Consider the following 13956-nt stretch of genomic DNA (forward strand, 5'->3'; position numbering starts at 1 on the left):
TGTGGGTTTTCAGTTTTATCTATTTTATTTGTTTTGTTCTGTTTTCCCTTTGCTGCCAACTACTTGTTCTTCCAATAAAGAACATCTCATCCTTTTTTTCTCCCCTCTAACTTATACCTTTTTGTTTTGACTATGGGAGATTTAAAAGAAAACCCTGAGAGAAGACTTGTAATGAGTCACTGGAGTGACCAGGAGTCCTGACCAGTGTTCTCTGAGCCTCCTTCATACCTCCACTGCTGGCTGCGCCAGGCCCCTCAGCCTCCTGGGCTTCTGTGCTACACACCCTGTGAGGCACACATTCACAGGGTGGTTTCAAGACCACCCTGAAGTCTCACAGAGAAGGAAGAACAGAAGATTCTGGAAAGGGGTTCAGAGAAAATGGCTTCTTTGGGTGAGGGGAGGCAGGAAAGGGAACAGAATTATGACTCAAGCTGACTTATCTTTTTGGTTTTTTTATCCTTGGGCTCTTCTGATCTTTTTATGAAGAGAGGTCTCTAAGCCTGGAAAACTGCTCATCACTTCTATATCTGTTGATCACTTAAGTGATTCTTATAACCCAGAATAGCCCATTCCAGAATACCTCCCCCCAAACACTACTGAGGAAACCAGCTTCATCATTTTATTTATCATTTCATAATCTTATTCAGGACATCAGATAGCACTGCTCGATGTCTGTTGTTTCTTCCGCCACCCTGACTCTGGCATGAATGACTCTGCTTTGTAAATCAGGGACAGAGCTTTGTACTTTTTACTGTGAAAATCAGGGCTTCAGCTTCTACATAGCCCAGATGTCTCCTTGAAATCATGAAATTAATCTCTCTTTTACCAGTTCCATTTTCTGAGACCACACAGTTGACTGTTCTACTTGTTAATCCTTTACCTGTAATTCACTGTTTATCCTCCTCCCGCTAACCCATGGCCCCTGTCTGCTGTAGTACCATCAGTTATTTTTATTATGTTTTCACTTCTACAAAGAGTACTCCTCCAAAAATCTTCAGCTGCTTAATGAAGCAGGAGTTCCCCCCCCCCCGCCAGGGGAGGGGGGCAGTTGGGTGGGGTGGTTAATGATAACCAGATTTCCATGCATTTGTAAAGAAGGAAATTCCTAAGCTTGGTATACTTATTAATTCTTAGTAGTGGTATTCAATTAGTTACAAATGATTATAAAACAGGACACAGACAGTTTAGATTATTCAGAGATGGATTATTCTGTTTTGAGATTATCAGGGCCTCTGAGTTTTTCCCCCATGCTCTCTTTTTGGGAGTTAAAGCCAAGTTGTGGGGAGAAAGGGAACAAATGAGACGTTTGGTTTTAGCAATAAACAGGGAGAAATAAAAGGAGCAAATTCATGTGAGTTTTTGATGTATTTTCTCCTTGCATCTATGGCTACTTTGTTTTATTTTATTTTTTGAAGGAGAAACAGTTGTCCAAATTGGTGTAGGTTTTCATTATCCAATGTTTCTGTGCCTCCTGATAGAGAAATTGACTATAATGCCATAATCCTGTAGGTTTGTTTCACAGTTGGAAATATCACCCATTTCTTTACAATGGAAATATTGTATAGTTTCCTTCAAGGATATATTTACAATATGGATCTTTGGACTAGTAATGCTACTACTAGCAGAATGTAACTAGATGGCACTATGTTCAAGTTGCTGTGACTTGATTTATATAGTTTTCTTACATCTGCCAAATTGTATGCCAGGAGAGCAAGAGTGGATTCCAAAGAACTTACATGATTTTCTGTATACTTATCCTGAAGTTTTATTGTCCCATGAAATATTATAGAAATATCTGTAGACAGACTAGATGGGGAGGGATAGTAACAGTGATTTAGTATGACTAAAAAGTCCAAATGTTTGAACTACTGTGTTGGGCATACCCTGAAGTTTTCATTGCATGCCTTCAAGAGAACATAGTGCACAACTGTAAACCAATCAAAGGAGAAAGGGAATCACTTCTTTGTTTAGAGATAAAATCTCTGACACTGGAAAGGCTTGTCAGGGAACCATCTACAACTTCGAAGATTTGAAAACTAGATACTAGACCTTTTGAATGTGCATGCTTGCTTCAGTGAGAGAGCATGACGATTGAAAAAAAAAAAAAAAACAGACCTGGGTACCACTGCTTTTTCTAACTTCTTACATCTTTATGAGTCTTTCAAGCTATCCTAACAAAAATTATGCATTTATTATCTACCATTCTCCATAGCATACACATTGAGGTTTTTTAAAAATGGTAAACATGATACATTCATATTACATGTGTTTGTAAATATGTATACACACTGACACACAAAAAGTGTAAAAAAATACGAAATGAGAAGGAGGAAGAGAGAAGGAACAGTAAAACTTAGAGTCCAGAAGAAGGATTTTATGAGCCAGGTGCAGTGGCATACGCTTATCCCAGCGGCTCGGGAGGCTAAGACAGGAGGATCAAAAGCCAGCTTCAGCAATGGGGAGGTGCTAAGCAACTCAGTGAGCTCTGTCTCTAAATAAAATTAGGGCTGGGGATGTGGCTGAGTGGTTCCCTGAGTTCAATCCCTGGAACCTCTGCCCACCCACAAAAAAAAAAAAAAAAAAAAAATGCAGGAGGCAGTGAGTAAAAAGGCAGGTAAGAGTGTATAAGAGGATTGCTAGATAAATAAATTACACTTTTCCACAAGCTATTTAAATAAAGATATTCTATAGTAGTATGGAATTTTTGCCTAGATATCAGGGTTATCTAGTGTTATTTTAAAGAATCACCTAGGTCAGAGTTATATGACATAGAAGGAAAAAAAAATCACAGAACTTGGAGTTTAAAGACATGAATTTAAGTCACATTCTGCTAGTTGCTGGCTGGGTAAATTTTGTCAAGTTAATTTTAATAAGCCTTGGCTTTGTGTTTTGCAAAGTGTGGGCATTAATAATATTTTACATTCTATTTTTCTTTATTGATTTTGAAATTGCATGTTCCATTTCTGCTTTTACCCTTCCAATTTTAACACAGATACTGAAATTACAATTTGTCTAATTGTTAGACTTCTAAAAATATCTTAATCGTCATTTCAAATGATTTAGGATCTTAGAACTTTTATTCTACCATACCTTGCTCATTGCTCATTTTAAATATAATTTTTGTAATATATATATTATGTTCTATTTTTTTTTTATTTAAATGCAGTGCTGAGAATTGAACCCAGTGTCTCACACATGCTAGGCAAGCACTCTACTACTGAGCCACGACCACAGCCTATATTCTTTTTTTTTTTTTTTTTTTTTGCATTGCTGGGGTTTAGACACAGGTTCTTATCTGTGCTAGGCAAGTGCTCTGCCCCTGACCTACATCCCAGGCCCATGTACATGTTTTCTATTAATTTTGTTTTATGCCCTCTAAGCAGTCGTCATTTTTTTTAGTGCTGTCAGTGCTTGTATCCAATTTATTCACAAATGTTATTTTTTGCGGCCACTCCTTTTCACATCACACTCCTTCCTTTAGGCTTACTTTCTGAAGACTACCCTTGAGTAGTTTTTTCATTAGAGTACGTTAGTAGTAAAAAAAATACCTCAGGTTTCATTTGTCTGAGAATGTGAATTTTATTCTGATTCACGATTTAGCTGGATCTAGAATTGTAGGCTGACAGTTTCCTCTCAGCACCTGGAAGATGTTTTTCTTCTGTCTTCTGCTTCAGTTGCCATTATTGAAGAGTTTACTGTTGCTTCTTTTAAGATGCTTTTCCTCACTGTTTGCTTTCATAACCTTTTCTTTTTCTGGGGGTGGGAGTACTGGGAATTGCGCTCAGGGGCACTCAACCACTGAGTCACATCTCAATCCCTATTTTGTATTTTATTTAAAGACAGGGTCTTGGGGCTGGGGATATGGCTCAGTTGGTAGAGTGCTTGCCTTGCATGCACAAGGCCCTGGGTTCAATCCCCAGCACCACCAAAAAAAAATAAAAATAAAAATAAAGACAGGGTCTCACTGAGTTGCTTAGCTCCTTGCTTATGCTGAGGCTGGCTTTGAACTCAAGATCCTCCTGCCTCGGCCTCCTTAGACTCTCGGATTACAGATGTATGCGCACCACTGTGCTTGGCTTCTTTTGTCTTTTCTGCTTCTTTTTAGACAGGTTCTTGCTCTGCTGTACAGGCTGCCAGACTGGCCTCAAAGTCATGGGCTCAAATAATTTTAAATTTTAAATTTTCCCCTGAGCCTCTGGAGTAGCCAGAACTGCAGGCCTGGGCCACTGCACCTGGCTCTGCTTTTACATGTTGAATTTGGTGTTCTGTATTCTACTTCCATGTGTGTACTACAGCTATCTTTCTTGGGTTTTATTTGCTTCTAGAATTTGAAGAATCAGTCAACTTTCCAGCAGTTGTGGAAAATCCTCAGCTATTATTTATTTCTGTCTTTCTACTTCTCTATTTTCTGGGTTTTAGTATTCCCAGTCTGATCAGGTGTTGGTGATTAGAATATATCTTATCTTTCTTAACTTCCCTTTCAAGTTTTCCCATATTTTAATGTGTTTTATATTTTAAATTGAAATCGATTAATTTCCTTTGATCTGTTTTCCAGTTTGTTTATTATTTCTTCAGCAAATTTCATTTGACTATTCAACCTACCTATTGAGTTAAATCATTTTAGGAATTATATTTTTTTAATTAATAAATATTATATTCATGTTTTACAAATATTTCTGGTGTTTTTTTCTTTTGTCTTTTTTCTCATATTCTTTTTTTTTAATGTCTTCAATTATTTTAATCAATTTTTAGAGTTGGTAGCTGTGTTCGTTATTTATTCCTCTGTAGCAGTATTATTACAAATTTCATGGCTTAGAACAACACACATTTATTGTCTCACAGTTTATGTAGGTCAGGATGCTGGATACAGCTTTGCTGGTCCTCTGTAAGACTGTAATCAAAGTTAGACTGCTTTTTTCCACATGGAAAGGGAAAATCTGCCTCCGTGTTCACATGATTGTTAGCAACATCCAGTTCCTGGCAAGCTGCCAGACTGAGGGCCTCTGTTTCTGGCTGGCCATGAGCCTAGAGGCCACCCTTAGCCCTGTGCCATGTGGCTTTCCCCATGTAGCAGCACACAACATGGCAGCTCGTTTCTCTACGACAGCAAGCAGGAGAGTTCCTTAGTAAGACAGGCATTGCCATCTTATGGAATACAATGGTGTACACGTGATCACATACAGCACCATCACCTCTGCTGTAATCTGTTGGTTAGAAGCAGGCCACACATGCCCATGCTTGGGGAGAGATCATAAAAGGGTTTGGATACCAGGAGACACTATGTTCATGGGGGCCAACTTGGAGTCTGGCTCCCACAGTATTCAATAATTCTATGATTTGTAGTTTCTTGGAAGAACTAATTCTGCTGTTTATTAGTTCTGCTGACATGGTGGATTCTTTCCTTGCGTGTTTTGTAATTTTGAGTTATGAGCTCTTTAGTGGAATTTTTATCTATGGTTCTTCATCTAGGCACATTTTTAATGCTGCTTTCTTACCGTGCATCAGTGTGTAAATTTGAAAACCAAACTCGCATGAGGGGAAATGCACAGTAACACATTCTTGGGAGATTTTTTCTTTTTTTTTTTTAATGTAGAATCCAGGCAAAAACAAGCAAACTTCTTTTTTTGCCTCCTAGGTTTGGTAAGTTTAAAGTCACTTGCTTTTCTGATTCTCACTATGGATGTTAAGTAAGAAAACATGCAACTGCTTTTTCCAGAGATCTCTTTTTCTAATATTTTGGCAGCCTGGATTACTTGAAAACTGTTCCTCTGTAAAATTTACAGAAATACTCAATAAAATTTATAATTTTCTAAATGTATGGCTGAGATGGCAAGGGAAGCCACCAGGGGCCAGAATTAAGGAATGTATAAGCATGTACAGACAATGGGACTGCCATGGTAAACCAAGAGCCACAGGTTACCTGAGACAAGGCCTTGGGCAGACCCTCATGAGGTAAAAATATTACACTGAGACCCCACATTTGCCAAGGTCCTTGAAGGGTTATGCACAAAGTGAACTGGAAAATACGTATTCCTTGTGTAAATTAAAATGTAATTTATCTTATATTCAATTTCAAAGTATATATTTTCTACATTTCATTTTTTGTGAAACCCATAGTAAGCATATGAGATATTTTTTATTCTCATTTTGTATAGCTAAAAGGAAATTAGATTTCTGACATGTTAACATTGCTAAGGACAAAACTTTGCTCAATCTGGAGGTAGAGAGCCCTGCTTCAGTGTGAAACTCTCCTCCTCTATGAATGTTCTTGCGTCCACCTCATAGGACTTCTGTAAGGATTTCATAAGATGGTGTAGGTGAAAGTGTTTTGTGGTATAGAGCACTCTATGGGATAAATAAATAAATATTGTTGTTATGATTCTTTCAATTACCTGGGTGATAGGGAAGAAAGAAAATTGGAAGTAATTACAGAAAATAGGATGGAAGAACTACAGCTCCCTTATCAATAGCTGTTCATTCAAACAATACTAGTACTTACTCTGAGTTTCAGAATACAACTTAGATAAAAGTATACTGCATAGAATCACAACCTTTTAAGAATCTCTTTCACAATATTTAGTTGATTACCTATTAACATTCAATGAGAGACTACCAAGTAATGCCTTGTGGATCTGAAGGTCATCAGGACAAAATTCCCGAGTTTAAGAGCTCATTCTCTAAGGAGAGAGAATTCACTAAAATATTCCAATCATGTTTGAAATGACAACAAAAACAGACAGCAGCATCTTTAGTGGAACATGGAATAAGTTTTTCCTCTACTAACAGATAACAGTTGGCTATTTTATTTTAAAAGCCATCCACCTGTTTTCAAATACCTATGGAAGTGAGGAAATTTGTTTCCTTTTTTCTCATTTTTTGAACTAAATGCTGCTCTCTTGGTCTTATTTATGCCTTGTGAAGTAACACAAAATAAATCTTTCTTTTGATGACATCTCAAACAACTAAAAAATTTATACTCTCTTATTCATATTAACAACTACAGACTAATTTTGAAATTTTGCCAGTATTTCCAACTATAGCTAGATGAAACTTTGACATTTGAAAGTCACACCCCTGACATCTACCCAGGGATTTGTCAGCTTGAAAATACTCTCTGTCCCAATGGTCTGGTTAGAGACTCTTGTTTCTATTTACACACATTCCTACAAAGAAGTGGCTTGATGGGTTCCCATTAAATAAGTCAGTTCAAGCTCCAGGGTTTATATACTGTCAACAGTTGTGTGCTTTCAACAGTTCACAAGAGAAAAAGGAAATACAAAACCTAAGCCAATAAAGATCAAACCTATATAAGGCAATTGTGTTTTTAGAAAGTCAGAAGATGAAATGGGATAATAATGCAGAATTCTTTCATGTATTCACTCAGCAATTATTTACTGCTGTCCTCATCCTTTCTAACCTCAGATCATCCAGTTTCCTTTTGTGTGATCTCCAATATAGTGTGGATTCAAATGATGTTCCTGTTAGGTTACTCAGTGTGGTCCTGCTTGAGGGTTCTCCAAGTATGTCAACGCATTTGTCCCCTTTGCTCCTGCTCCTGTTTCTATTACTGCAGAAATAGGAAATTAACATAAACCAGATAGCAGCTATACCAGCAATTCCAAGTACTCACTTGCTTAGCCTAAAAATGTATATTGATATTTTTTATAAACATTTATCAAATATCTACTTTATGCTAGACTCTGATCTGAGCTGGGAACATGCTGGTGAACAACACACAGTTGTTGTCCCCAGAGCTCTTTCTATCAAGGCTGGAGAATGTGCTTTTTGTTGCCTACTTTTCCACAGAGTCCTAGAAAGATCAAGAAAGACAAAGACCATGCAGCCCTTTTCCTATAAAATTTGCATTGTCTTGTCAATATTTTCTAGTGACATGTGAGCTAACTATAGGAAACTAAAACCTTGAGTGTTCATAGATTCATTTGAAAAAAAAATTGTGGCATAAGAGGGGTGGTGTTGAAGATTTGTATCTGATAATAAGCTTTTTTTGCTTTGCTCATTGTTATCTATTGCTTTAATTGTTTAACTCCTCTCCTACCTTAGCTTTTACAGGTTTTAAATACTTCAGGGTGGTCCTGACATTTTCATTAAAGTGCTATGAGCTAAGTGCTCCTTTTCTAGGCACTGGTGTATTTTCAGGTGCACTACAGAGCTCATTATTTCTTCACTCAGCGACAGCTTTAAGAATCAAGCTGTATTTCCTAAAAGATGAATGGGCATGGGTGAGGGGTGCAGTTGGATGGCGATAGAGTGTGGAAAGTCATGAACCTTTTTATAGCTTCATGGTAAACTTCAGTGTCTTCCTCATTACATTGTTTCTTGAGTGCTGTGCAATTACTATTTAAGCTTTGTTACCTTATTTGTTTTTGTTACCAGAGAGATGGTGTCCCAAGTAGCAGTCAGGCTTGGATTCCTGAGCACTATGAATCACTGAGCACAGAATCAGCAGGGTTCTGCCTCGCAGCCTGTTTTGTTGTGTTTGCTAGTGAAGTGGATTCAGGAAGAACACTCACAGCAGCCAGCTTTCTGGCTTACAGTTACCCATTCATTCCTGTTCCTGTTCCTGATGTTTATAACATACCAGCGACTTGCATCCTGTCAGAAGATTCTGAACACTATAGGACTGTGGACCAGAAAAGGATCTGTAATTATTTCTGTAATTATTATCATACACAACATTTATTTAAGGTTTATTATCTGTTAGGTTCTGTGCTAATAAATTTATGTGGATACTTTTATTTAATTCTTGACAATACTAAGAGGTAGATATTAATATTACCCCCATTCTATAGATGAAGAACTGAGATTCAGAGAATCTGAATGCTTCTTAAGGCCATTCATTTCATAATTGTTGAATGTGGAAGAATTAGAGTTCTGACTCCAGGCCTTCCACTATCATTTTCTAAGTTGTGGCTTTCTTATTATTCACTGTCTCTACAAAAAAATTTTTTTCTCAGTTTATCATCTTGTTTAATCTTTCATCTTAGTACCTTTATGAACATAATATGTCAGATTTCACCCTTAATATTTTTCTTCATTAGACCTATGAGTCCATTAAGACTGTCTGCTTGACTGCCTTGCAGGTAGCTTATGAAAAGTGCTCTATTAATTATTGAATAAATGAATGAACTCATGGACATGTTTATATTCAGCAACATGTTATAAATCAAATTAGAGTTAATCATTGATTATTTGGATATGAACACTAGCCAGATGTTTTTATTTTTTTAAAACATCTTTGTGTAAAAATAGTTTAAGGAGCCCTCATAAACCATCACCCAACTTCATCTATTATCCATCCATATTCCATCCTTACAGAAATACTGTGTTAATAGTCCAAATTTGTTCTTAAGAAAGAGATCTTAATAAACCTCACAGGAGCAACAGTGAAATCTTCCTGACCCCTCTTACCTCACCAAAGTTGCTTTTTGAAACATATACGATGAAATCAATGTATAACAATTTAGAACAGATAGACACAGAATGGCTTCATGGGTCTTTAAGATTTGTAACGAAAACATCAGTACATTTAAAGAAAGAATGTTCCTGTCAAGAAGAGGAGTTGGCTAACCAGCAGCACCCCAGAAAGGAAAGTGTGACAGAGGCCAACCGTAACTGTGCTCTGAAAGCACCAAGCTGAGATGCCTACTCATGTGAGTACCTGGTTACAGTTTAGTTCTGGATAGAGAGAACAACCATAGTGATCACACGGTTAACTCCCCCTCTTCTGACTTCAGGTAACCAGCTACCTGTAAACCTGTTTGTTCTTCAAGGTAGTGTGCCAGTTACTGTCAACACCCAGCATGATTGATGGTAGATTTTCTCATTGCAATCACTTGATCCTCTGGTTTCTTCTATTGGTCTTGTGTGCTTTGTTAGCATGGATTAGCATCTCAGTGAGATGTTTTTTTAAACCAAAAATGTTAATATAATCATGAATTTCTCATTGAATTATTTCTTGTTCATTGATTTTTTTAAGATATCACTAATGATTATTAGGGATTAAATAATTATATTAGTTTAAATACATGTCATGCTTTTGATAAAGAATTTTTAAAAAATAAATGTTGATAAGATTTAAAAAAAATATTTATTCCTTAGGTTGCCTTAGACTGCTTAGTAGAAATTCTTTTATGTGTGTGCTTGTCTATTTTATTCCATCGTGTACTTAAATCAATTTTGCTTAAAATGTCTTGAGCAATGGCCCAAACTGGCCTTAAAAACCTAGTCTATTGTGTCCCTTGAGTTTATGGTTTGTTTTTGGCTTTACTTAACACGTTCTATTTTCCCCTGCTGATTTTTCATTCTGTCCAAAATGATTCAAGTTCGTTTTATTCTTTTATCTTATTGGCATTTTTTTTAAAAGTTCTTTTGCTTTGACTTCTTAGTAGGGTCTGAGCAATTGCCAGGAATTCTCAGTTCAATTGTCATCACGTTATCTTTTTGTGTGCAATTCCATCTTGTGTTGATCTCCGCAGTAGTCTGCCTTTCAGTATCAGGATGTTGCAATCCCTATCCCATCTTTAAGCTTCCTAATTGAAAAACTTAAGTTCTTCACATGGAAATCCATTTGTGGAGAGCTCCATCTGTAATTTATTCCCTTTCGGCATCGCTCCTCGGTAATGTTTTTGAGCTCCTAGTGGGATATGAGAAGTCATTAAAAATCATCATTTTTTCCTCCTTTTGCAGAAAAAAAAGTTTGGATTGCTTGAACTTGCTCATTATTTTCTTTTTCTGCCTCATATGAACTCAGATAATGTTCTGTGCCCACTAGAGCTGTGAATGGTTATGAAAACAGACTTTTTTTATTCTTTTTCTTTTTTTACTGAAGAAAACATTTTGTGATTTCTGCAAGTATCCTGTATCAGGGCATTTATATTCCTTTTATAAACACCTCTAAGGACTATTTTTTGCCTTTAGCATCTTGGAACATAGTTTCATCTGATTGTTTTATATAAATTCCAAAGATAGAGTTGAGATGGTCCCACATTACTCTGCTATTTGCCTTTAAGTACATCTGTCTGTTTTTTGCTTGTTGTTACAGTGGACATCTGCTCTATTGTGCTTAAGATTATCTGTGAAGTGATTCAGGTCTCTTTGGGGTTCAGAGACTGAATCCAGACCCATTAGAACCAACTGTATTTCTCTGACTGCTTTCATGTTTCTTCTTCAAAGCTGCTCCTTGTACTTTCTCAAGAGGACAAGTTAACAAGTTTTTCCCTATTACATTCTTAACCTCTTCTGACTCACTTATCAGACTGAAATTAACTTTTGAAGCTTAGCTTTACCCTTTTCTAAATAAAGACTGTTCAGAATATAATCAGACAGATTTAAAGAAAGCATACTGGCCCTCCTTTTGTGGTTCAGAGCCTGACTCTTAACTATTAAAAGGGGTTTAACTATATCAGTATTTTTAAAAATGGATGTCAGTTAAGTGGAGTATGGAAGTAAACTGTTATAAATTGGCACATTGTGGTGTGAATTGGTTTATTGTGGGACGTAGCTTTCCTCCAGTAAATATTAGAATTAACTGATGTCATTTGCCTTTTCCCTACTTTACTTCTCTTTAGTGGTCATTATAGGAAAAGAAATATATTTGCCTTTTAATCAGTGGTATGATGGTAAATGTTTAACAACCAACTATCAGGAGCTGTCCTGATTTGTAGTATTTGCTGATCTCTGGGTGTAAATACTTTACAACATGGGTGATTTCAGACCCCAACATGTCACCAGATGCAGGGTTAGGAGACTTGGAAAGGAGCACACCATTATATAGTCTCTTCACCTTAAGATACAACAGAGTAAATAACTTCAAGAGCATGGATAACAGTAAAACAGAATCATAGGAAGCAGTGAGTTTTGAATATTCCTTATATTCATTGTCTTTGTTTTTAATATAACTTCTTAAATTGTAACTGTAATTTAACTTTGAAACTGAGTTTAACAACTAACTCACAAAATTCCAGAAAATTTACAAATCATCATAAGATGGAGGGAGAGAGGTAACGACAAGAGAAGTATCACTCTGTTCCTCTCTGTTTTTGAGCTTCTTCATGTTAGGACTGTAGACCCTAACCCTCCACCTTCAGAATTTTCTTCCATCTTTTAGAGACTGCTCATGTCCTTGCTTGTGCCACCTTTGGTGGCACATCATCTTTGTTCTAGAATTATTAGGTCTTATAGTTTGTTCACAATGAACTTGAGGAAGGAGCTGATGAAAAAGCTTTCTGTATTTCTGTAGCCAATGGATTCTCCGTTTTTTGTTTTGATTTGATTTTCCTTTAGAGTATATAAAGTAATGTCATGGGTTTTGTGAGATATCTATTTCTTCTTCCTTGGGGGCTGATGGATCTTCATTGATCCTACCCCATCAGTCTATCAGGCGGATCTCCGGTGCTTTCTACCCATAAGTAGAAGGAATAGCAATGGCACACAGCTTGATATTTCATATATACTCTTGGTAGGAATCTTTAGAAATTACTAGAAGAATGTGAAAGATGCATATTAAAATGCCTTCTGCTGCTGTTTATCATTATAGTTAAGTAATGAGTCCAAGAAAAAATCAACTTGCTAATGATGCAGAATGCTGGAGCAAAAATGTTTTCTCCTAATCTCTGAAATACTTTAATATTGTTGAAAATCTACTATTTATTTTTAAATTAGCATATAATAATTTTACATATGTATGGATACAATGTGATGATTTGATATATACCTTATGCAATGAATTAATCAGGACAATCAGATATCTATCACCTCATACATTTATAATGTCTTTGTGGTGGCAACATACAAAAGAAAATCTACTTTATCCCCAATTTTAGTTAATCTGGTAATAAGATCTTCTTGATGTCCTGTAAGCCAGTATCAAGGTCTCACACAGAATCTGATACATCCTCAGCATACTGAAGAGCTCATTTTAAGTCATAGAGTTCCAAAGTTTTACATTTCTCTTTCTTACTTCCAATCCTGGCCTGGTGGTGACAGCAAAACATCATGCAATCAGTGTTACCAGGCAATCATTAGAAAGACATACACATGATCATTAAAATAAATACATCAAAAGGAAGTATGTGAAACTGTTCCATTAACATAACTAACAGCTGAAATGTAACATAACAAATCAACACATGTGCTACAACATTTGGTATTATTCTTGACTTTGCCTTTTAAGGACACAGAAATTGTTCTTGTTTTCATTGGAACACAGATGAGTGTCAAGCTGCAGCTCATCAAATGGCCCCTACTTATGGAAAAGATGCCTTCCCAAGACTGTGCTCACCTTTGGCACAAGGAGAATACTTTGCTGGGTGCTTCTACAGCATGTGTCTACAGCATGATAATTAGAATCTTAACCCATAGCTGTCATCATTTAGTCTTTGCTACAAAGAGAAATCTAAATAACACAGACAGTAGTGGAAAATTCTTTTTCCCTTTTTTTCTCTCCCTCTTTGGCATTGTTAAAAATGAGAATATAGGGCTGGGGTTGTGGCTTAGTGATAGAGCACTCACCTAGCATGCATGAGGCACTGGGTTCAATCCTCAGCACCACATAAGAAACTAAATAAAATAAAGGTAATTTTTAAAATAAGAATATGTCCAGTAAGTCCATAATTCCCATTTCTGAAGTTTGTTTGTTTAAACTTCATGATGCAATAAGAAAACATTCATTAACATGGTAAAAATAAGCCTGTGATGCATTTTAATGTTTGAAAGCTATTGAGATCCACTTCCACCCAAGAAGATGCTCAGTAACATACACTTTCAAAATGATTCTGAAAAGTTAATTGGTAATGCTACAGTCTTGCATGCAAAATATCATAGGTTTGGAAAAAATAAAAGTTGGCATATGTTATATTTTAATTTGTTTGATCCATCTGCGTCGTATAATGAAGTAGTATAAATAGGATATTGTCTCTAATTAATGAAGCATCTGAG

The 13956-nt window shown here is 36.3% G+C and overlaps 1 protein-coding gene and 1 non-coding gene across 2 annotated transcripts in view; both read left to right on the forward strand.

Moving 5' to 3' along the window:
* The window catches only part of Rgs22 (regulator of G protein signaling 22), a 112284-nt gene that overhangs the window by 52553 nt on the left and 45775 nt on the right, over positions 1 to 13956 (forward strand). The gene's annotated exons all lie outside the window — the stretch shown is intronic.
* Positions 3856 to 3928, forward strand: Trnaa-ugc (transfer RNA alanine (anticodon UGC)). The gene has a single exon. It is a non-coding gene; the product is annotated as a tRNA-Ala (tRNA).

This window comes from Ictidomys tridecemlineatus, chromosome 7, assembly GCF_052094955.1.
Source record: "Ictidomys tridecemlineatus isolate mIctTri1 chromosome 7, mIctTri1.hap1, whole genome shotgun sequence".
In the NCBI taxonomy this organism is placed as follows: Eukaryota; Metazoa; Chordata; class Mammalia; order Rodentia; family Sciuridae; genus Ictidomys; species Ictidomys tridecemlineatus.